Here is a 26,916-nt window from a genome sequence, read left to right on the forward strand (position 1 = left end):
AAGCAAAAGTTTTATTCATTTTTCATTCACTTTGAGTTCAATAAATTTTTATCTGGTATGGCTCTTCCTCCAACTGAGAGGAAGGATGGGGAGATAAGAAAGAACTGTTTACAGCAGAGCAATGAAAGTAGATCTGAAAATAGCAAATTATATTCAAAGTTGGAATAGGTACTCAGTAGAGACACATTTACATTTGAGGAAGTATAAGTAGTATAGTATAAGTATAGTATACTTACAAGTATTATTTGAGGAAGTATAAGTAAAGGGCAAGAGTAATAATGAAAGGTGACAGAGGACCACGAGTATTGATTCTGGTAAGTGCAGATCTGGGCCCAAAGTCCAAGTTATCTACTTATAATCTTTGTGGCATTAACAGGAAGACAAAACTTGTCTAAGTTTCTGGTCTTAGTCCCAAAATAAGAAAAAATAATGTTTTATATTATGAGATGGTTATGGGAATTAGATAAGTAATAATGTATTCATCACTTAATGTGATGCCTGCTATATAATTGAAGCTTTATAAATTATAGCAATCATTTAAAAAATCAAGAAATGTTTAATGGACATAGATAGCATTGTGGTTGATGCTAAAACATAATTAGATTTTCATCGGAAAGAGATCAGAAGAAACCTGGCTGTTGAAGAGCCAGCAAGAATAATGACTTGGGTTATGAAAGAGACTACCATGTTCAGGGCACAGCAAACAGCTAACACTGCTGAGTCTCTGGCCCTGACTCTGGAGGATGGTGTCTTGGAGCTTCATTATAGAGAATATGCATGCTATGGAGAGGTGGTAATTCATGAGGCAGAAAGCCTGCAGAGGACTGTGTGCTAAGTGGGTTAAGCATCATTATAGATCCTTGAGCAAGAGTGTACACTTGACCATGTCTTACTGAGTTATACGTGTCTGGGAGAAGGTTTACTATTAAAAGATGGAGTAGTGCAATCTTCCAGTTCTCTGATCCTCTGCCCATAACTCATCTCCCACTCCACTGCCAGTCACCTTAGTTGACTGAATAGCATTAACATTTCCACAGAGAATAAAATGTTTTGTTTTCCCTTAGAAGATTTTTAGACCATTTTATTTCCCAGTTTTTCTTCCAGAACACCTTTTCTTATTGCATAAAACTTGGGTAGAAACAGACATTCTGTCTTTCTCTCCTCCATTCCTCCTGGCCTCTTTTTTTTTTTTTTTTTTTTTTTAAGACAGAGTCTCACTCTGTCACCTAGGCTGGAGTGCAGTGGTATTATCTTGGCTCACTGCAACCTCTGCTTCCCGGGTTCAAGCAATTCTCCTGTCTCAGCCTCCTGAGTAGCTAGCACTACAGGTCCTCGTCACCATGCCCAGCTAATTTTTGTATATTTTAGTAGAGATAAGGTTTCACCATATTGGTCAGGCTGGTCTTGAACTCCTCACCTCAAGTGATCCACCCACCTCGGCCTCCCAAAGTGCTGGGATTACAGGTGTGAGCCACTGGGCCAGGTTTCCTCTTGGCCTGTTAAAGAAAACAGGCTTCTCCCTTATTTGTGCATAATATATAAAAACTCTGCCACAGCTGGTATTAAAAAAATAACTTTGCAAATCAAAGATTGATGGAGGAAATTATGGTTTTGGTTTTGCCAACGCAGTAGACAGCACCTTCCATAACATGACCATTTACTACCTGTGGTGATGAGCCAAGTTTTATGGAATCAGAACATGACAATCCAAACACTTGGTTTTGGATGTGGAGCGGGATTAAAGCCCTGATTACTACCTTTAATCTTTATAATTTCTCTGCTCCTTCTGCCTCCAAGAATCTACAGAATCCTGACACACTTAGTTCAGGTACTCTCGGGCACCAGTTCTAAGGGTGATTTCAGGTAGATTAGAATTGGCTAACTGATTCTAAGGCATTCAATTTCTTTTCTGTTTCAATGAGTTTACTCCTTGCCAAGTGGGTCAGTGATTGGAAGGAATCATCAATTTCTTCTAGATCTAATTCAAGTTGATTTGCTAATGTTCAGTAAATACATTGAAAAAAGTAATAGGAAGTGACTTCAGGAAGCAATGCTCTCATTGTCCATGGGGTAGAGGACGGGAGATGTGGGCAATACTGCTTTTCGGGAAACATTTAGGAAGACCCTTTCCGAGACTCGCAGTTTTCAGAGTAATGTGAGCAGGATGGTGAACGCTCTGAAAACTATTAAAAGAAAAATAATTGGAGGAAGAGGCCTCTTTAGGGAGAAAGGAAGACTGTTTTGCCAAATGACAAGAGAGTCATTACCAAATATATACAAAGGGCTGTGAGCAGGAACAAGCTGGCTTATTCAATGTTGCTGAAAGCCAAAAGGCAAAAAGTACAGATTGATGGATGTGGTCAGCGAAGAGACAACAAGAATCAACCAGAAATGGAAAAGGGATGTAGGGAATCCCCTGAGAGAATTCAGCCAGGCTACATGGCTATTCATTTATGATGGCTTAACTGATGTTGCTACATGTAATTAGACCAAATCACCTTGGTTATCCTTTCCAACACTAAAGCACTCTTTTTAAACCATAATATACTTTGGCACATGACAATTTCTCTTCTGTCATACCTAAGACTTCTCCTCTTCTGTTCTTCTCCTTTTATTTTCTTAAAAAAATTATAAAACCTTCTTCTTGGCACCAACTGGGATTCCTCAAGCCCCACTGTGGTATTTTTTTCAAAGTATATTCAAGTTCCCTACAGAAAAGTAACCCAATTAGATTATGAAAAATATACAATTTATGCACATAATCCCCTGCTCTTAGCATACTCAAACAAGTTCCCTGGGGATAAGGCCCAGGGATATGCATTATAAGAAGTTCCATCTGAGGATTCTTATAACCACTTAAATTTGAGGATTACCATCCCAGTCTCTTTCTCTCAAGAATTTTCAGTACTTGTGATTTTTTATAGAAGGTCAGTAGTGTCTAATTCTTTCCTCTTAGAATGGGAAATTAAGATTCAGAGAAATAAAGTCTTGGTCTCCAAGTATATCTGGTTAATTTTAGTTGCCTCCCATTCCCATGCCAAATGGGCATCTCTGTTCCTCTGTTCACATGCAGGGTGCAGAGGATGCTGAGTCTCATGTTCTCTCATGATGAGATCCTAAAACAAGAATATAAAAAACTTTCATTGCCTTCTTTCCCTGAGAGAGATCATAAAGCTGCTACTGCCAAGAATAAGGAAGTTCAGCAGGACTGATATCTGTTAGTGCAGTACCTCTCAATCTGGGCTGCACATAGATACCAGTGAAACTTTAAAAACAAATACCTAAGTTGGGTCCTACTACAAGATAATTAAATCAAAATCTGTTGGATTCAGGCCATATTATTTCCTTTCTAAAAAGATCCCATTCAAGCATCACAGCTCTTGTGCTCCCATAGCGCTTAGTATAGAATGTTATTTTTGTACTTATCACATATTTTTGTAATCACTTATGTATTTATATCTATCTCCACTCAACTTCCCTGTGAGTGAGACAGTGTCATCACAGTAGATAGTAGGCAGCCAGGACATATGACTATTTAAAAATAAATGAAATTATACTATAGCAGATCCTTGAAATTACACATGCTCTAGAATAATCTGTGGTTTGGCTACTTCTCATCAAAGTTTACTTTGTGGCTCCTGGGAGGAAATTTCTGAAGTTGCTTTGCAAGCCTCTTTCTTCATTTGTGAAGCTAAAGAATTGCTCTAGCGTATTTTAATTACAACTAAGAAGCGTTCTTTTGATCAAACATTAATAAAAATTCTAAGTCATAAACAAACTAAGATTTATCACTTGTCCTAAGGTTGACACTGCCATTATTCTCAATTACTCCTGAGCTCACACACATTATTCACTAAGTGTTTCCAGAGCAGGGAAACAAGGAGAGAGTTCTGCTATAAGAAGGAATAAAATTCTTCCTGGAGTTACATTTTTGTATACTCAAAACATCTCTTCGGGATTGTTTTCTTTTAAATGTATATATCTACAGCATTCCCCAGATCAGATAATAGCATGTCTGGTGAAAAGTCCACCTGAAAGGAGATTGTGTTAGGGAGCCAGCACACACTTGAAATTGCAAAACAAAAGTTAATTGATCCACATTGTGGCTCTGTTCCTTATTTACAGAGAGCAGAGGGAAGTGGGAACAAGAATTGGGATCTGTCTTCACCAGGATGCCAGTTGGTTTTGTCTGGTAGACAGGGAGGAAGTCAGCAGTCAGCTTTCCTGGAAATACCACCCCAGGAATACTGGAAGTGGTGGCACTCTTTCCTATAGTTTTAGACCTTGCTAATAGTATCATTCTCCTAAGAAGTAATAAATTGGATGCCTATTTTGAATAATTGCAATATTGTTAGTTCCTCTTTATTAAATAACTTATATATACCAGATACTTTTCTAAGTACTTTAGCACATTGGCTCATATAATCCTCATACTATTCTTGCGAGGTACCTGTTATTATCTCAGTTTTACAGGTGAAGAAACTGGTACTTATGAAAAATTAAGATTGTGAGTTTTTTATGAATTTGCCCACAAGTGTTTTAGCACATGCAACTTTGCCTGTAAAATAAAGTGATATAATTAATTTGCTTGAAATGGTGGAAAGTACCAGGAATATATACATAGGAATATTGTCAGTGGATAAAACGGGTTCTATGATGACTAGTAGGTGAGGACTGACCTGTGAGACAGGCCACAGATGCTAAAACTGATGTTTGGCGAGCCAGAAAATGCCAGATCTCCCCTCTACTCACCCGATTAGATAAGCATTTTGATGTCCAACCATTGGCTCCATGGTATCTAGTGGAGACTTGAACAATCAGAGAAGCATCCCAGGGCCTTACAAAGATTATAAGGAAATTCTGCTGATAGTTGTTCAAGTGAAAGAGAGATTTCTCCTCTGTGGGATAGAGTGTCTATCAGATAACTAGACAGGGAATGTTCAGCCCCACAAGGCCCTTAAACTGAACACAGAGAAGGAAGCTCTTCTGCCATTTCCACTGTTGAGAGCCAGATATGTGTTCCCTCTCATGATCAGGGGAGGAAGCACAAGTTAGCTATCTAGGATATGACAATCTCTTGGCAGTTACATTGGGAGGGAAGTGGGTGTTTCTGAAGCCCTTGTAGGGTGCCTGATCTGAGGGAAGAATCTTGATTCACTGAATGACCCACAGAAGAGGACATTAATTGATGTTGCCAAAAGGAGAATTTTACCACTAGTTATTGTAAAGCCACTGGGCTGCTTTTCAAGACATTTTATCTTTATTTTGTCCACTTATTTCCTCCCTTTTGAACTTTAAAAAAATCTTTTCTTTCTTCCCTCTAAAATCTTTCTAATGGGCAGTTATTTTCTTTACTTTTTTTTCCCTAGTCTTTCCTTTCCTTATTTCTTTTCTCCTTCCTTCCTTCTTTTCTTTCTTTTTCTTTCTTTCATTCCTTCCTCCCTTCTTTCTCTTTCTTCTTCCTTCCTTCCTTCATTTCTTTTCTTTTCTTCCTCCTCTCCCCTCCCATTCCTCCCATCCTCTCCCCTCCCTTCCTCTCCCCTCCTCTCCCCTCCCCTCCCCTTCCTTCTTGCTTTCTTTTCTCACTCTTCCTCCCTGTCATCCTTTCTTCCTTTCTCTCACCCCTTTTCTTCTCCCTCCTCCATTTCCTCCTCCCTTCCTCTTTCTTCCTCTTTTAATGTCACCATGTGTATTAATCTCATAGGACTGTCATAACAAAATACCACAGACTGAATAAACAGCAAAAATGTATTTCTCCAGAGTTTTGAAAGCTAAAAGCCCAAGATCAAAGACATTGTTTAGTCCAATTTCTCATGAGATTGACTTGGAGATATTTTTGACTTGGAGATATTCACTTTTCACTGTGCCTCAGATGGCCCTTTCTATGTGTGTGAGTTCCCTAAGGTTTCTTCCTTTTTCTTACAGGTACATCAATCCCATCAGCATCCCATACTTATGACCTCATTTAATCTTAAGTATCTCTTTAAAGGTCTTATCTTCTAAACCAGTCATATTAGGGGTTATGGCTTGAACTATGAATTTTAAGGACACATAATTTAGTTCATAGCACAATGTTTGAATTTTCAATTTTGGGGCTTGTATATTTTCATCCTGTAGTTTGAACAGTTTCAAGTATTATATACATACAAGTAGCCACATATACAATCTAAGTTGAGTATCCGCCCTTAGTTTAATTTCCCATTTGTTTTTTTTTTCTTAAGGAGAAAGACACAATACATAAATTAACTTGAGGCACCAACAGGTTAAAGCACCAATAATTTTTAGTATGAAAATGAGAAACTGGTAAGAACTGCCCTGTTCTACAAGATTAAGTGGAAGGGGGCTAAAAGGAGTACAAACCAAAAAGACAGGGATGTGCTGGAGTAGGCGCAGGCACAGGGTACAGGCTGCTGAGGCAGACAGTCTTGACCCTGAATCCTAGGTCTACAAGTTGCTAGTTGTTTGGCCAAGGGCAAGTGAATGTTCAGTCTTAATTTCCTCATTTACAAATTGGTTACACCAATCTGCTTTGAGGAGATACTGCAAAGACACAAAAGCACGGGTAACATACATGTGTGCATGTACACATATGCTAAAATGTCTGATGGGGAGTAAGAGCTCAAAATAAAAATCTACAGACCACAATTTTAGAAAACATTAAAGACCATGTAGATTCCAATGTCTTACAGACACAATCTTGACACCAGGCCCACAGGCAATAGGTGTGCAAGTCCGAAGCTTCAGAGGAAACATCAGACTTTCACATTCAACATAAAATAAAATTTTCAGTGCAGACATTGGCACTTGCTCTACATCTTATCAGGGGCCCACTAGAGTAAAGAAGCTTGAATGAATGGCCCTTTGCTCACACTAAACTGAAGGCTCCTTGTGAGCAAGAATGCTGTCTGTTTTGTGGATTATTGTATGCCTAGAACCTAACACAGTACCTGAACATAGATGGTGGTGGGTATTTATTTATAACTGGATGAAGGCATACTCTACTCACAAAGTACTTTACTGAGCTTTGTAGATGGACACATAAGAAGCTGTAAAATAAGACTATGACAAAATCCTTTCTCCATCCTAAAACTGAATGATGCTTAGAAGTTGTTCAAAGTTGCGCTAGAGTTTACTTCACTAACAAAATATAACCCAAAGGCTTACAATAAAAAATGACCAAGGACTCTAGACAAAAGATGTTAAAACTTTGTCCTTTCACATCCCGTGATAAATGTAGCAGCAAAGATGCTTCTTAAAATAATCTTAAAAGCCCTACAGTAGAGTTGAAGAAAAAATTAGGTTAGAAAATAATTTTTGATGGATGAGAATCACCAATTTTCCAGCAATCAGAAATAAGGTGCACAATTTCTTCCACAATATCTGCCATTAAACTATTTCAGCCTAATACTCTTAACAGAAGACACATATCAGGCACAAGAGACGATTTATATCACCAAGATATTGACCTCGGCAACGATTCTTACATGTAATATAGAAGAACAGATTACAATTTGGAGGGATGGTTGCCTCGAGTCCAAGAGAAGTAAATTTCTTCAGCTGAATATTGCATGTAGCTCTCCCAGGGGGAAAAAAAAAATCTATTTCTAATTGCAACTTTTAACATGATTTGCATGACCTAAAACACACTTATAAGAGCCAGCCATCATTTTCATGCCTTTGATTTTAGGTAATTACTTTTATAGCTGAAAGATTTTTACTGTCTTTCATATTACTTTTGGCCATAAACATAATAACTTTTGATTTTCAGCTTCCTCTCTTCTTAAGAGAAAAGGAAGAATGTTTTCCCAAAACCAACTTTCACAGAGAAAATAATTGCCCCAAGCTAATTAGAAGAGGGGCTGGTTAATTAATGCAATCTGGGTTGTGGGTGAAGTGGGACGATGGGGGTATATCTAATGCAGTTGTGAAGTCAGAGTCACTTAAATCCACTAGTTCTATCCAAAATGATTCCCCAGGAGTGGATGGGTGCTATCTCTCAGAACACTGCTACAGATCCCTAGGACTGGTCACCCTGCTTTCACTCATGTTCACTAAATCCACCCTCTACACAACAGCCTGTGATCTTTTAAATGGAACCTCAGTAACTTCCCCTGACATTTAGAACAAAATTGAAATTTCATCTCATATTCTACATGCTCCCCACAATAGAGCTAGGACTCCTTTGGCCAGGAAAACTCAAGAAACTTACAAGACAGAGGGTATCAGCTTTGGATCTATGTCTATGGCCATAGTTGAACAGGTTTGACCAGGAAACATGACTAGCAGGGTTCCCGGCGGCAACTCTTCTGACAACTTCTCTATCTGCCCATTTTTCACTCTGTCTCTGTATCTAGAATATCTAGTATTATAAATCTCTGATAAACTTTATTTGCATTTTCTTTCTAGTTGGAATTGCCCCAAGGCCTTGCACCAGGAGCAAAGACTTTGCTCCTAAAGCACACATTCAGATCTGGAAAATCTGAAAGAAGTATAATTTTTATTCAGGTTATCTTTGCATGGAAATCATTTGCATTTTATCTTAGTATTGAAAATTGAGAGTGTAGTTCAACATTCTTTTTTTTAAGCCTGAGGAAGAAGCATTTAATAATGACCTATGAATGGAAACTATGTCTGTGTGTAGGACAGTGGCAAAACAAATTGGTGGATCCCCATGCTATTACCAGCAAGACCCAGGGATCTCTAGAACAAAATTATTCTGACCCCTAGAGACATATCAACAAAAAGCACAAGCCAAGGAACTGCTTCTAGAGCTACCAGAAGCTGTAAGATGAAGAATATGTTCTCCCATGAAATATGTGGAGCTCTGCTGATGTCTTTATTTTGGACTTTGGGCCCCCAGACCTGTAAGAGAATGCATTTCTATTGTTTTAAGCCAAGAGGTTTGTGGCAATTTGTTAGGGCATCTTTAAAAAACTAACAAAACACTTTGTGGATGCAAGCAATCAACTCGGCATGCAAAGAAAGCTCTAGAAACGCACCAAGGGGCAAATTCCAGCCTTGCCACTCACCACCTGACCTGCTAGAGGCCCCTCTCATAGCCTGTCTGTCTGCCTCAAGGTCTTGGCATGGATTAATCTATATTATTAAATCTATGTTATTAGTCTTAAGAAATTACCCTTGGGATTTGTTGATTTTCCCCATTATATATTTGATTTCCTTTATTTGTCAACTTCTGCTTCTATCACTATTATTTTCTTCCTTCTACTCTTCTGGGAGCATTAGTTTGGTGTCACTTCTAAAATTCTTTAGATGAATTTTTATTAAATTTATGATACATGTTTTTTTTAAGTGTTTTCCCTGCTTTAAAATATATTCTAATTTTCATTGATAAATAGGAATTGTATATACAGTCACCACTTTATATCCTTGAGAGATTGATTATAGGATCCCCTTCAGATACCAAAATCTGTAGATGCTCAAGTCCCTTATGTAAAGGGCATAGTATTTTTATATAATGTATACACACCCTTCTGTGTACTTTAAATTATCTCTAGAGTACTTATTATACCTCATATGATGTAAATCCTATGTAAATACTCTTTGTACTCTATTGTTCTTTATCGGTATTAGTTTTTAGTGTAATATGATTATATATTATTACTTTTTTGAATACTTTTAAACTGTGGTTGGTTAAATTGCAGGTTCACACCCTAAAAATACAGAGGGCCACCTGTATTTATCATGTACAAAATAATGCTTTAATATATGTACAGATTGAAAGATGGCTATGTCAATCTAATTAGCATATATAGTACCTCATAGACATCACTTTTTTCTGTGATGAGAACACTTAACATCGACTTTCTTTGCAATTTTAAGTATAAATATATTATTAGCTATAGTCACCATAATATACAAAAGATTTCCTGAATTTATTCCTCTTTGTATGTTCAGCCAACCTTCCCAATCCTCCACATCAACCCCACCATACCTCTTGTAGTCACCATCCTATTCTCTGCTTTTATGAATTTGACTTTGTTAGATTCCACATATAAGCACATTTGTGGCATTTGTCCTTTTGTGCTTATTTCACTTAAATGATTAACTTCTCAGGTTTATTTTTTAATGTATACATTTAAAAAATATAAATTTTATCTATTCATAGCTTTATATGAATTTCTTAATTATTGAATGTTGTATTTTTGGTTGCAATTATGATATTCATTCATAATATCTTTTTAATCTATGGATTGCTTAGACACATATTGCTTAATTTCCAAACTTCTGCCAGTTTCTGTTAGTGTATTTGTGATTAATTTCAAACTAGAGAACCAACTCTTCAGTATTTCAATTATGGAATATTTGTCACGATTTGGGTAATGGCTTAACAGATAGTCCATTTGGTTAAACATCCTATATGGTCTTGAAAGTGATTCGTATTCTGAAATTTTTGGGTTCAGTGATTGTTAAGTTTGTCCAGGTATGTCAAGTTTGTGATTTTGTGTTTCAAATGTTCTGTATTTTACTGATTTATTTTTTACTCTCTCATATACTGAGATGTATTAAAGTCTTATACCATAATCATGGTATCATTTCCTATATATTTCTCTATAGTTTTGTTTCATATATTTTGAGGCTACAATATTAGATGCACATGCATTTAGAATTTTATATTTTCTGGTGAATTAACTCTTTGATCATTATGAAATTATTACTCCTCGCGACAAGAATAATGATCCTTGTCTTAAAATCTGCATTTCTTTTGGTTAGTGTTTGTACAGGACATCTTTTCTGATTCTTTTTCTTTCAACTTTATATTTAAGGGTCTATTGCAACAGCAAATATGTGAATTTGTCCCACAAATATAATAGGCAATATTGGTTTCCCCAAAGATAAGCTCAACTCTAATTCCCAGTACATATGAATATTACTTTATTTAGAAAGAAGAATCCTTGCAGATGTATAAAGTTGAAGATTCTGTAAGAGAACATCTTCAAATAACCAAGTGGATCTTAAATCTAATAACAAGTGTCTTTATGAGAGACAGAAGAGTGGAAAACAGGGAGGAGAAGGCCATATGAAGCTGAAGACAGAGATTGGAATTACGTTGCCACAAGCCAAGGAACTGCTTCTAGAGCTACCAGAGACTGTAAGATGAAGAATATGTTCTCCTGAGAAATATTTGGAGCTCTGTTGATGTCTTTATTTTGCACTTTGGGCCTCCAGAACTGTAACAGAATACACTTCTGTTGTTTTAAGCCAAAAGGTTTGCAGTAATTTGTTAGGGCATCCTTAAAAATCTAATAGGGCATTTTGTTTGCTTCCCCTTAGAAATATTTAGACTACTGTTATAAATATGATTATTCATTATTAATATCAAAATAGCTTACCTTTTCTTATCTATTTGACCTGACTGTCCATGTTCCCTTTTTCTGCTTCTTTGAATTCTTGTTGATTGAATTATTACATTTTTATTATTAACTTTGCCCTGTATTAACTTATTATGGATTATTTTATAGTTGTACTGGTATGCTAGAGATTGCATAAGGTATCTAATGAATAAAGTTAATACTTTATTGACTTCCAGGCAATTCAAAATGTTTCAAAACACTTTAACACTATTTCTCTTCTGACTTTAGTATTACTATTGTTTTATACTTTAATTTTGTGTATTAAAGCTCACAACATCTTCATTTTTGTGGTTACTGTCAATATTTATTTAGATTCATTCATATAACTTTCATCTGACTGTCCTTTCCTTCATGCACATTCCACCTTTCTCCTAGGCTCTTTTTATTCTGCTGAAAGAATAGTTACCTGGGAATTTTTTGATGTTGGCATCATTGTTTTTGCTATTTGGTTTGATTTTAGCTTAAATCTGCTAATAAAATTTTTCTGAGTTTGACTAAAAATATTTTTGGCTTTTTAAAGGAATCTATATGTATTTTGTTCTTTTGAATGGTTTTGGATAGACAATTTAAGATTAGTATTCATGTTCCTTTCACTAATTAAAGACATCATTCACCTATGTCCTCTCCTCTGCAGCTCTCATTGTGGCTCACTTGAACGTAATACGGACTTTCATATGTCTATTTGTAAGGTTTTCTTTCTTTTGGACTTTAATCATGGTGTTCTTGTGGGGATTTTTGGGGAATTTTTCCTACTTCAGTATATTATTATTGAATATGAGCCTTGATGACTTACGTCTGTTTGGGGAAAATTTACTACCACTATCTCTGTTCCCTTTTCTGTCCCCTCACCTCTCTGGATTTCAATTCCATGCATACTAGAAGTTTATAATAAATTCCATATGTGCTTCATGCTCCTTTTTTGCAATTTTTATAATTTCGTCTTGATGTGCATCTACCTGTGTGTTTTCTGCTTTTCTGTCTTCCAGGTCACTAGGAGGAAGTGTGCTTTCAATGTTTCTATCTCCCAAGTCACCAGGTCTCTCGTGGTCTGTGTCTAACCTGTTAGCACATCTATTTATTGATTATGATTTTGATAATTTTATTTCATTTTTATTTCTATTTTATTTTACTTCTAGTTTTTGTTGCCAGCTGAAATTTACAATACTATCTATAATTTCATAAACACATTAAGGTTGGTTTTCTTATTAAAACATCATAAGCCTAATTAGCCTATTGTTGGAGTCTCTGTTGATCTGCCTCTTTTATCTGTCACTCTTTTCCCTCATGCTTTTTTTCATGCTTTGTGCTCTCATATGGGTTTCTTTACTGGTTGTTTCATTTCTTCATATCCAGACATTAAATGTGAAAACATATAGAGATAATACAAGGCATTTACTACAACCATCTCCCTCCATATAAATTTTACTTATGTTTTTTAAATGCAGCTGTGCTAGCAGAACTAGAAATTCCAGGTCATCTTAATCTCTACTAGGGATTGAGATGATTTAAAGGTGGACTTTATTTTATTTAAGGACTTGTCTATTTCCTCTGCTCCCTTCTCCATGGATGTATCATTATTGCAGTCATGACCAAAAGCTGAGGTATTATCAGGGCTTTTCCTTTTGGTATCACATCATCCCTACAAAAGCATCAGAAGTTGTATTCAGCTTCTCAGCCACTGATTTAAGAAATGGAATTTAGCAATTTCAAATCCATAACATCATTGCATTTTCTCCTCCTGTAGATCTCAACCACAAAACTCCTCACTTAGCAGGTCTTCAGTACATTCCAATGTTTTCTCTCTCTTTCTCTTTCATCTATTTATATTTTTCTTCAAATTACTTAGTAATTATAAGAGGACGCATTAGTCACAAGCAATGAATTCAACCATTGCTAGAAAAGACCTTGTTACTAATTTTATTAAATATAGTTATATGCCTATTTTACTGCTGTATTTCCCAGCTTACTTTAAGCTAAGTATTTTGACTAATGAAATGTAAATAGAAGATATTTGTATAATTTACAGAAAAGCTTTTTACAAGAGTTGAGTCAGCACATTTTGTCCCACTTTTTCATGCTGTCTAGAACATGGGCATGATTTCCTTCATTTAAAAAATCATCTTGAATCATGAGGCACATTTGAAATGCAAGGTATGTGATATGAATGGCAGAAAAGAAAAATACCAGAAGACTGAATTTCCAATAAATGTGAGTCTGTGCTACTGGCACTTAACTTTCATCTTCTTCAGGCTAATGATATTTCCATACTTTGTTATGAGCAGCTGAGTAACACTTAAACCTGAATACAATTTCATAAAACTATTCATACTGAACTAAATGTTATTCTTATTCTGGGATAAACAGACTTTTTTTTACATCAGCAAAGCAACCAAATTTCAATTTACAATAGTGGAACTCAGGACATATTTTTCCACCAAAACATCCAACCAAGTATAAGTGAACGGCCTGGCCTTAACACACTATTTGCTTGTAAGTATGCTTATCTAAACAGGTTGTTTATTATATTTTATCTAGCATATTACTTGTTATTTTCTATTATTATTTTTCCACTAATCTTGTCTGTGGTATCTTCTCTTCATCTTTTTTCTATCATATTAGGTTTGTTTAGGGTTCTATAAATATTCCTTCTACTAATGATACGAGTTGTATGACAGCTAACAGCTCACATTATTTACAGTCTTTGCTTTTTAGAATAAAACAGGAAACAATCAAGTGCAGTGATTTACTCAGCTGCAGGATACAAGGCACTCCAGTCCTATTAAGGAAGAATAACTGTTAGGATTATTTAATGACATACACAATGCCTGTTATTAGCTATTTATTGATGTATGAATTCTTGGGATCTACTGCTTTTAGTGCCAGTGAGAACAACTCATTTTTCAATCAAACCTAATTGACAATGCTAGCATATTGAGAAAAATATAATGCTTCTCATTAGATTTATTGGATGGCACCATTCTTGCCAAATTTCATATTGACATGTAATCTATATTAATGTCAAGGTGATAGATTTGTAGTTGTAAGATCAAGCCTTATCTGTGATGTTCCAACGTACAGGAACAAAAATTTGCAAGAAAGTAGATATGTTGATAATATATAGTCAGTATACTATATATAAATTGATATATATATAGTAATTTGTATATATACATATATATGAATTATATTCGGAGGAATCAGGAACCTGAAAACTGTTACTTCTTGGGATTCTGTCTCTTGTGGTCTTGGAGTAGAAACCAGATATAAGCTAGAAAAAGTATAACTTCTCTAAATGCCTGCATGTAGTCTTTACTGCAGGATTATCAAATGAGTGAGTTATAAATGGAACAAGGTATTAGAGATGAGTGTCTGAGCCATCCATGCATGATAACTAAGATTTAAATGACATATTTTCAGTGAGTATAATCCTCCAACTCATAATATCCTTAATTTTGAATTATATTCTGCATTGATAGGTAAATATCACTGAGGAAAACTCAAGAGTAGTCACATTCTGGCATCATCACCAAAGGTACTGGGATCTTCATCCCTCTGCTAGATATGGGTTACAAATACTCAGTCTTCCAAAAAAAAGATTCACTGAATATCTGTACTACTTTTGGGGGAAACACCACAGATATTAATACGGCTTGTAGATGCTATTTTCCTTGAGCCTTGTTTATTGCATGTTTGGGGCTGTTTTCGTTGTTGCCATTGTTGTTTTCACTTGTTGTTTTTAATATTACTGCATTTTTTATGTCTACTGTGCATTAAAATAAATTATTTAACCTATTTTTGGCTTAATTTTCTCTCTGTAAAATACAAGATCATAATAGTATCAATTTCATAGGGTTGTGAAAGTTCAATAAGTGAAACCATGTCATTTAGTTAAAACAGAGCCTGAAAGAAAGTAAAATATGAGAATGAATGATCACTGTCATTATCATTATCATGCTGATTGTAGTCATAATCATCTTCAGCAGCACTATTTATCATTTATCTATCTCTGTTTATCTATTATATATTAAATCTCTATTCATCTCTACATCTATGTTCATCCTCATCAGTGATACTCAGCCTTGAGTATAGTTGAATGACAACAGGGGAGAACTTGTTGCCCCAGCAAAGCAGTCTTGACATAATGTCTTTCTGACTAGGTGGCAAAGGCTTATTCTGTTTGCATGTATTGAGTGAATGAAACTAACTGCTACTCTGTTCACAAATGTTTGGACTATGAAATGGTCATGAGCTAAAGGAAGCCATATATGCTGAAAAAATACATACGTGTTAAAAGACAACCTGTAGGCAAAATAAATGTAACAGGGTTCACTTGAGCATTAAAAGGTTCACAAATCGGGCAGCACTCAAAAGCAGAAGAGGTTCAGTGAGCTCCACTTTAGCAGCCTGAGCAGCAGGCTTTTATAGACCGAATGCAGATTCAAAGTATGAACATCACTTGATTGAGTAAAGTGAGGCATTTGTTTTATTTGTGTATAGCCCAGTGGAAAGCCTCTAGTAATACAACTAATAGCTGTTTGTGAATGGCTGAAACTCAGTTTAATTCATTTGTTCATTTTTTTCAAAATTAATGCATTGTAAGGAATGCCTTTAAGTTAAATATCAGTTTATTTGTGTAAGGATTCTGGGTACAGAAACAATCCCAAGCTAATAGTTTTCTGCTTATTTTGTTTTAACCAAAGGTAGAGATAAAAAAAAGAGGGGAAAAGAGAGAGCTTGAGAGGCCAGCTGTGGCAACCCCCTAACTGGTTTCTCTTTTCCCTTGAACGATATTTATTCTAATCCTGAACTTATCTTGCCATTTCTCCTCATCCATTGCTCAATGTCTCCATTAGCCTAATTCTTCAGTCATCTACTTTAATGCAAAGAAGATAATAAACACAATAAGGTTACCTGACTGCTATAATAGCCCCTATATTTATTTATAGGCTTCTCTTCAGTCCCACCTACTTAAGCTAACAGTCAAATCTTCTTTCTTGAAACCACAAAGGTACTTTATTTAGCCACTATATTTCTACCCTGCAGAAGTGAAGACAAATCACATGCACAGTCTGCATCATATTTATATGAGACAGAGTCCCACTCTGTTGTCCAGGCTGGAGTACGGTGGTGGTGTGATCTCAGCTCACTGCAACCTCTGCCTCCTGGGTTCAAACGATTCTCCTGCCTCAGCCTCCCAAATAGCTGGCATTACAGGTGCGTGCCACCACACCCGGCTATTTCTGTGTGTATGTGTGTGTGTGTGTGTGTGTGTGTGTGTGTGTGTTTAGTAGAGACGGGTTTCACCATGTCATTCAGGCTGGTCTCGAACTCCTGACATCGTGATCCGCCTGCCTTGGCCTTCCGAAGTGCTGAGATTACAGACGTGGGCCACCGCACACAGCTTGCATCTCATATTTTTATCACGAGAACCCTAAACTTAATTCATATGCTTTCAGCTGGACACATCATTTGCCTACTTGAGGGAATATAGATTTTGATTTAAGAAAAATTCAGAAGCCTAAAAATGAAATTGTCTGAAGAGTAGAAGACTGTCAACCTACCCATTTGAACCTTAGAGAAAACATGTTTCAGATTAAGTATGAAACAGTTCATGTAAATGATTTTGAGTCATAGAGCGATCCATTCATCTCCATAAGCATTTAATTTAAGATGTAATTTTAACATAGATTAGAAATTTATATTTAAAGATGCTTCTTGGAGACACCCCAGTTGGATCTGAATTGGGTTTTACATGACATGTCATTTAAATTTCTCTGCTTATTTAACTTCTAACACTTGGCGAATGCATTCCCAGGAAGCAGTTACACCTTCTCCAAATGCCTCAGCCCTTGGAAGAGAGAAAGCACTAGAATTTTAAGCCAAGCTTGGGCACCCACACAAGACAACATGGCATCCAACTTGAAAATGTGTCAGAAGGAGTGAAAGAATAATGTATCTTAATGTATCAGAATACCACATATTCAGCAAAATATAGGTCACTGGTGATTGCATGTACAGGGCAGGGTGGATATCAATCATTTACTAATTAACGTTCAGTTCTGCCTCATCCCTTACAAAATGGACTACAGAGACCAGGAGAGCTCCATGACTCAGAATGTCATAATTTAGCTTTTTGTTCCTTCACTGACTAATAGAAAAGATGAAAAGATAAAAAATATAGATAAGATGTGGGGATTTTGCTGTGCTCCTGTTTAGAAGCCTGTGTGCAGAGCACAAAACTGCAGTGCCAGGTATCTGTACCACATCCCGTGACTTGAGAGATAAGTCAGTGTTGTGTAAACAACTATTATGTCTGCTACACTGTGCTTAGGACTTTGAATTTATTCAAGTCTCTATTTTTGAATGGTATGTAGTCTTGGTAAGGAGGCAAGACTAAACTGTGCGACAACAACCAGGATTCAGAGTACAATGCAACAGGTGGAAAGTGTCGAAAACGTTGCCAACAACATCATTCTAAACAGGATTAGTCAACCATCTTATGTGGATGTAGGAGTTTGAAAAAGGACTGAATTCAAGTATAAAGAATCTGTTTATCTGATAACTAGGTGCAGTGGAGTAAATCCCAATCTCCCACCAGCAACAGGCTTATTTCCATGCCAAGGTTTTCTAGAAAGAAGGATGCATGCATTCATTGCTACATGGTTTTAATGACCTTTGTTTGTTACTAGCGTTGTATGTACTGAGTCTGAGTTTTTTCATAGTGCTCAGCTGTTTAACAGGAGTTGTTCCTGTAGAGTCTTCCCTCCACACCTTTAGCTGTGCCTGTCTTCTCACCTGGAATGCTTTCTCCTTTCATTCCACCAAGTCTACTTTTTCTTAGTCTGCATCCTGCAAGGCCACTCTTAATTGTTTCTTCAGTGGAGCTTTCCAATGATAGCAGCCTTTTGTTTTCATTTGTTTTGGATTTTAATCCTCACTCCCCTCAATAGAAATAAAAAGTAAATCTTTAAAATTTATTTTACCAAGTGATTTAATTTTACTCATGATCACAAAGGAGGTCTTTTCATTTTGCACAATCTTGTGTCAAGTTTTGGCCAATAGAACAGTTGTGGAAGGAATAGACATATTTCTAGTCCTGTTTCTAATTAAACAATAAAGCAAATTCATTTTATGATTCTTTTCTCTGTTCCTTTCAAGGTAACTTCAGAAGGCCTTATAAAAGATGTGCAGTAGGAAGAAGAAAATCTAGAACCCTGAGTGAGTACTGTTGGAAGTTCTACCCAGGAAATCTCTGAAACTAGCAACATCAAAGTTAAATTTTGTCCCAGTGAGAAATAAACTCTTCTTTTTTAAGCCATTGAAATTCTTTAGTATTTTAAATAATAATAGCAAGTATTAATTATCCTCAGTGATAGACTATGTTCTCAACTTACTCATTATATAAGTTAATGCATGAAAAACACTTAGAATCATGCTTAGCACATCCTAGGTGCTTCATAATGCTAGGTGTTATTATAATTATTATCTTACTACTGTGATTACTCGTGCAACACATTCAACTAATATTTAGTGAGTGCTCACTTATACTAAGCATGCTCTGGGTATTGAAGAAAATAGTAAATAATCACTGCATTTGTTTTTGAGTTCACAGTCTAGTAAAAATTAAAACAATAGCAATAAAATATCTAATCTTGCCTAATGACTGTCACTATTCTACATTTTTCTATTTATTAACTCTTCTATTTTTTAAGATAACTTAATAATTTTATCCCCATTTTGCAGTTGGGGATACTGAGGAAAAAAAAGATTATACATAATGCCCAATGTTACAAAGCTGGTAATTAGCAAGGCCAGGATTTAAGCCTAGTGATTCTAATTTCAGTGCTTATGGTTTTATATTTTATGCCATGCTGCCCATGAGAATTAAGTGAATTAATGGAGCTGTGTACAGAATGGAATGAAGACACTTCATTAAGCAGTGACACTGGAACAAAGTTTGACAAATGATTAGAAGTTTACCAGGTGCACTATAATGTTAAGGATGTGAAAAATAAATTCTTTCCAATTGATGCACCAGTTGATTAATTATTTAATGGTGTTAATTTTATAAAGCGTTGGTCTGGGTAGTCTAAAAGATCTAAATTAGTGATGACTCTTGGTTTTAAAATGGAGAAATTCAACTCAAAAAGTACTTAAGAAAAGGAAAAAAGCTTTTATGAGGTCATGTGCAAGTCTTCATCCAGATACCTCCCTGAAATAATCGGTAAAATGCCTCTGTTTGATTTAATTCTAATAAAGTTCTTTTTAAAATACTGAGTGTAAAAGAAATGGACACCAATTACTCAAGGCTCATAGTTTATGGGACTATTAACTTCTATAGAAAGAAGACTAACACAGAGACGTTTTTGTCATCCTATTCTTCCTCCTGGACATATAGGAAGACTCATTTGTTTAGCCTTATTTTCATATTGTTGAAGTCAAATGATTGACCTCTAGTCAATGAGTGGTAGGAGGAAATGGTCTAAGTCACAAATAGTCCTGTCTCTTAAAAATATTTATTTCTAAGTCTTCCATTTCTTTCACCCTCAGGTGCAGTGACTTTAGAAGCCATATATTTCATGTGACCAACTTATAAGCAGGAGTTTGACCCAACCCAAATTGGACTTCCCTTGACCTATAAATATGTCTATATATTTTTAGGCTAGTAAGATGCCAGTGTTTATTTGTTGCTGTGGCATATCCTACCCATCCTAGTTAATTCAACCACCTGAGTAATAAGGTCTCAGAGACAACTCTCAATGGACTGACTCATCTTCTATACCAAACTCTGAATGAGATACAACAGCCAGGAATCTGGAATAATCTGATTGAAGAGGCCCAGCTTGGAACTGAATAAAAATAAACCAAATAGAATATTGAAGGATTCAGAATGCAAAGGAGTAAAGATTTTTTAAAAAATATGTCCACTAAATATCATAGCCTTTATTTATCTTGTAGTAGATAACACATACTAAACGTATCTGACTTTCCTATACCATTGTTAATGTACATCTGCATTCTACTAACAACTGGAAAGACAATCTTTCTGATAATAAGCCTGTGGTCTATTTTCATAATATAGATCCATTCATCATTGTAGCTCAACAAGAAAATATTTTCTTTTTCCTGAAATATTTCTTCTCACCCACATCATATTTAATGTCTAGGAGTTAATGCTGCCCAATTCAGGCATTTAATTCAAATATAGAAGGGCTTTACATACATTTCTTATTTTTTGCTAACACTATCATTGGACTTTGTTTTTATTAACTATTAATACATTTGACTTCAAGAAAAATTAAATTTATTTCCTTGAAAATCCCATGACAGAGGAAAGTTAAATTGAAGGGATTATGATGGGTATTGCATTTGAGGAAATCTTATCTGCATTAATCCTAATATGGGTCCGATTTTTATTACAGAAAATTCTTTGCATTTAGGAAGTAGGCAGTGAATGTCAGAATAAAAATGCACAGAGAAATCCAGTTCTTCTTTGTACTTGGGTTGTATAGTACAATTGAAGAAATCTTCAAAGGCATATGATTTTTCTCACTTTAAGTTTCAGACTTTTGGGAAAACTCAACTTTCACAATTAGGCACCATCTGAAAGATTAGCTCCAGCCATAATATAGAATATTCTTCTTTTCTTAAGAAGGTATTTTCTTTATTCTCCAATACTCCTACTAGAAATGGACACTTTATGCTGTAAAGTATTTTACAGTAAGAGGCAAAGAAATCAATAGTTGCACATCTACATCTGAATTCCCAGAGCAGTAAAAGAAGCAATAAGTCAATTTGTAGAAATTCAGGGGAAAAAATCCCAATTGGGATCACGATGCTCTAAAGAAACTTCATGAAATAAAGCGGACTTAAAATGGCATGAAACATGGGTTTGTAAAAAGAGGACGAAAATAAAAGGTAGTACGTTACTTCTATTTGAAGCATTGAAGCATATGCTGGGACAACAGATGGCAGGACTTCTTGAGAAAACATAGGCAGGAATACAGGAGAAGCACAACTAATACATTTGGAGTAATAAAAGAAAGAATGCAAATACCTGAATAATTGCACATTTATTATTATTACTAACACTGGAAAGTGTATTCTCAATATTCTCATCCCAAGATTCTCTGTGACTATTACTTAACATGCATTAAATAGTAATAATTTATAAAACATAGTAGTAGTCAGCTCTTTACATGAAATAGCACACTTAGTACTCATAATAGGTCTGTGAAGTAGGAACTACTATTACCTTTATGTATGTATGTATGTATGCATTTAACGTATTCAGAAACTTTTCAAATTAATGGAAACAAAAAATGACTAAAATAAACACTCATATTCACTAACTGCTGTTTCTTTCATTACACACATGTATACACGCATATCCTACACCCACACACAATCCATATATCAAACCATTTGAAGGTAGAGTGCACCCATAGTAACACTTCAAAATGTGCTTAATTATAAGATTACTGGAGAATCGATTTCCCAGTATCAAGGATATTTCCCCAATAAACCACACCACTGATATACATGAAAAGATTAGCACTCATTGAACTGATTTTTGAAATGGCATATCTATTTTTCATCTCTAATTATTTGAAGAAGCATATTCATTTTTTCTTTTTAAATTCAGGCTTCAGGAAAAATTCATAAAATTACTTTGGCTGTTATGTCTCATTAGTCTTCCCTTCCAATGTTGACTAGACCATATTTCTCACGATATTGAATCTTTTTATGACTCTGGGTCAGTTATTCTACAAAATAGCCCATGTTCTTCATTTGATGACAATTACATAATGATGATATTTAGGTTGAATATAGTGCATTTTTGGGAAATGCCCTAAACATTCTACGAAAGAAGCTCAAAACTCAAAAGTCATCTTTTGATGCCTACAGGAGTGTTTATTTTAATCATTTTTTTTTTGTTTCTAGTAGCTTGAAAAAATATTTTCTATGATTCCCTCACTACTGCTGCCTTTTTCTTTCTTTCCCTTGTCTCTGACACCCCATAACATGTTTACCTTCTTTATCTTGTACTATGGAAGTATGCATAGTAACTAATTGGAGTTCTCTGTTTAAGAGCTGGAAATGAGTGCTGAGAAGTTCCAATAACTGGGCTTAAGATGGCCCAACTCACACAAGTAGTATTTTTGCAGTAATAAAAGAAAGAATGCAAGATACACTGACCAACTTCATTACCTTCTGCAAGGTTGGCTTCATTAGAAGATGGAGCAGAGATGAAAAGGTGAATCTCTTCATAGCAAGGCTTAAGAGTGTAAAATTAATTCCAGCTGATTTAAATTTTATGCATTAAAAAGAACTGCAAAACATTCACAGCCTATAAATGAATACTTTTATAAATATTAAAAGGGATTTCCAAAATTGCATGCAATTAAATAAGCCAGAAGAAAAATTTAAAAATTTAACTGCATAAAACAAAAAAAAACTCATCCATTTCAAAACACATAAACTAATTAAAAGGCTACTAAAGCTAAGGAGAATCTTTGCCAAAATATTACAGACAAAATTGAGTATTATTCTGTACAGGACTTATATTTCATCAAGATTTATACTAAAACCCTGATAGGTAAAGTAGGAATAAAGAATAATGAGATTTACAGAAAAAAGTATATATGACTGAAAAATATATGTCAAAATGTTAAGTTTTATGTTAGAGACATTAAAATGAATAAAATAATGAAATATTTTCTCTAGCAAATACTCAAGGATTAAAAAATTGATTGCAATTGTGCAACAAAATTGGCACTTTCACATACTCATGGTGGGAATTTAAGTATTTTTATTGCTCTATAAAAATAAATTAAAAATATTTTGTTAATAGTCTTAACAAAATCTGTATCAGTTAACTTATTATTTCAATTTATTGGAATCTATTCAAAGACTCAAAAAATCTACCAGAGAATCACATACAAATACTCCATGCAACTCAAAATCAAAGCAAGTAATGTCTGAAGAAATTCTAGTATAGCTCCAAGATGGCATAAAACTGTACTAGTTAGATATTTAAAGTATTTATTGAATTTTAAAAGTTCATAACTTATTAAATATAAATAAATATTATATAAATACAGTGTAATAGTAATTATAAATTTTGTACACATTATTTTATTAAATAAAATTCTAGGTTTAACTCTTAAAGTATGCTTTTGAAGTTTCATTTTGTTTTATTTTTTCTTTGTTGTGTCTTCCAAATTACTGCTAAGAATCGTGTCTGCATTATATTTGAAATTTGTTTTTCAAGTACAAATAAACAGAAAAATAATTAGGGGCTACTGTCAAATTATGTTAGCAGTTGGAGAGTGACTTCTTGCTAAAAGAGGTGTTGACAAACACAAGTAAGGTGACATCATTTGGTCAAGCACTTTGGTTATTGAAAGAGGATTATGTGCATTAAACCTCTCTTTTCACTTCTCTGCTGTTTAACTGTCTGATATATGACTGTTATCTCAATCATATGCATGTGCTCACTTGCAGGTTAGCCTGGTGGGAAGGTCAGCCTCAGCTGAAGCCTCAACAGGCAGCTTGGATGCTTCTTGACATCTACACTAAGGTGAGTTCAAAGTGGGGAGCCATCAGTGATTGATTATCTGTAATACCCCTGGGGACTTTCATGTTTCACTCTGTATTCGCTTCTCGCTGGCATAATAAAGTCTTTCCAAACAAACACAACATTTTTTTTTGTGAGACAGAGTCTTGCTCTGTCGCCCAGGCTGGAGTGCAGTGGTGCGATGTCAGCTCACTGCAACCTCCGCCTCCCGGGTTCAAGCGATTCTCCTGCCTCAGCCCCCCAAGTAGCTGGGATTACAGGTGCATGTCACCACGTTCATTTAATTTTTCTAATTTTAGTAGAGACGGGGTTTCACCATATTGGCCAGGCTGGTTTTGAACTCCTGTCCTTGTGGTCCACCCTCCTCGGCCTCCCAAAGTGCTAGGATTACAGGCGTGAGCCACCGCACCCAGCCAACACATCTTAGTATTATCTTCATTTGTAAAATGCCCAATTTTTGCTCATCTTAAAATTTCATTGTGTTTTGTCAGCTGCAATGATTTGGGAAACTTGGATATACTCTCTAACTCTTCATTTCAAAATTGATACAGAAAATATGCAATCTAAGGAGTGTGATACTTATTAAAGAAAATCAGTTTGTATTCAAAAAGCTTCCCGCAATTACATGTCCGGGCACAGGTAGCTTCACCAGAATTTTGTAGTAAACATTTGAAGAAGAAATAATGTCAATACTGTTTTCCAACCAGAAAATAGAATAAAAGGGAGAATTTCTTACACATTTTATAAGAACAGAATAATTGAATAATTCTAATACCAAAACTAGACAAGATCACAAGAAAATAAAAACACAAATTAATATTAATCATAAATATACATGCAGAATTCTTAACAAAATAATAACAAATCAAAAGAAACACATCACAAGCAAAGTTTATCCCAAGAATGCAAGATTCTGTTTACATTTATAATTAAGTAAGTATAATTCTCCACATTAATAAAATATAAGCTACATAAAAATATAATCGATAATGTAGAAAAGGCATTTCACAATGCCCGTACATTTATAATAATCTCTGCAAACTAGAAATAAAATTTCCTCAAACTTATAAGGCAGGAATATAAAAGTTCTTAGAGCTAATAAATATTTAATGGTAAAATGCAGAATTTTTATATGATTGGAGATGAAGCAAGGATGTCTACTTTTATCATATCATGTTAACATTATGTGAAGGGCTTATCTTTAGCAAGACAAAAAGAATACAAGTAGGAATAAAACAAGTAAAAATACACTTTTCTGATACAATTACATATGTGAAAAACCCTACAAAACATATTACAACTTAAGTAAACTCAGTAAAGTCACAGAAAACAAAGTTGCCAATCAATATAAATTTATCTCTGTAGACTAGTATTTAGAATTGGAATAGTAAATTGAAATGTACGTTGTCACTTAGAAAACATGAATATTTAGGAATAATTGTAATAAAAGATATGCAGGAGCTATACACTGGAGAAAAAACATTGCTAAAATACAAAGTAGATAGAAATAAGTTGAGAGATAATTCATGTAAATGCAATGAAGGAGTCTATATTTTTAAGATGTCAGGTTTTTTTTTCCTGATTTCAAAATTCAACTCAATCTCATTCAAAATCCTAGCAGGTTTTTCATTTGGAAAAAATTGACAAGTTTGCTCTAAAATCTATATGGAGATGTAAAGGACCTAGAACTACCAAATTAAACCTGACAAAGGAACAAATTTAGAGGATTCAAACTATCCGATTTCAAGGTTCCTGTAATGTGACAGTAATCAAAATAGGTTTTGGTAGTAATGTAAGAATAAAAACAGATCAATGGAACACCATAGGGAGTTCAGGTATAAAACCATGCATGTACTGTGGTTTGATCTACAAAGATGCCAAATTATTTAAAAAGGATAGTATCTTTTAACATATGGTACTGGAATAACTGAATATCCGTAGTGATAAAAATAAATCCCAATCACTACTTCAAATTAACTACAAAATTAATGTGTGATGGATCATAGACATAAATATAACTACCAACATTTTCAACTTCCAGAAGACAATATATAAAACTAACTTTACAACACTGAAATAGGAAAACATTCATTTAACAGGACACTAAAAGGACTATCAGAAATTTAAATACAAATGATACATGAGATTTCCTCAAAATTAAAACTTCAGCTTTTCAAAAGACACTTTTAAAAGTGAATAGGCAAAGCTCTAGATAGAAAGAAAGATATACATTGGTCAAAAGCTGCCATTCAGAATATATATAGTGTACTCGAACATATCAACAAAGAAAAATAACTCAAGAAGACAAGAATGAAACACTTGAGTAGACATTTCAAAGAAGAATATTTACATATTCCTCTATAAAACTGGTAAATAAGTGCATGAAAATATACTCAGCATCATTAGTCATCAGTGAAATGCAAATAAAAAACACGAAGTATTTTTACTGCACCTCCACTAGATTGGCTAAAGTTAAATGTCTAACACTAAATATTCAAAAAGACATAGAGCATCCAAAAATCTTAGCTAAATTACCATAAAAGGGGGCCAACAGAAGCATTTTGGGACATCCTTATGGAATTAGGATTTGAAAAGAAGCTGCAGAATGAGACGCAGAAGCAGTGAGGAAGTAGGAAGGTGGTAAAATGTTCACATAGAGCAAGTCTGAAGAGAGCCAGGTGCACAGAGTTTAATCAACATTCCTGCTGATAAAAGTTTCCAGAGTTTGTCTTTGGGCACATAGTGTGACCCTCAAGAAATAAATTAACACGGAAGAGTGGGAATAAAAGCTAGCATTAAAATAACTGAGAAATTAATGTCAAAGGAAGAAAGAGGGGAATACAGTTTAGAAAACTCTTAAAAAGTATACATTGCAGGAAAAAGGAAAGCTGAAAGAAACGTTTAAGGATATATCCAATTGAAAAAAAAATCTCTACTAGGAGAGCAAAGTCAAGTTTATTCACA

This window comes from Chlorocebus sabaeus, chromosome 9 (genome assembly GCF_047675955.1).
Source record: "Chlorocebus sabaeus isolate Y175 chromosome 9, mChlSab1.0.hap1, whole genome shotgun sequence".
Lineage (NCBI taxonomy): Eukaryota > Metazoa > Chordata > Mammalia > Primates > Cercopithecidae > Chlorocebus > Chlorocebus sabaeus.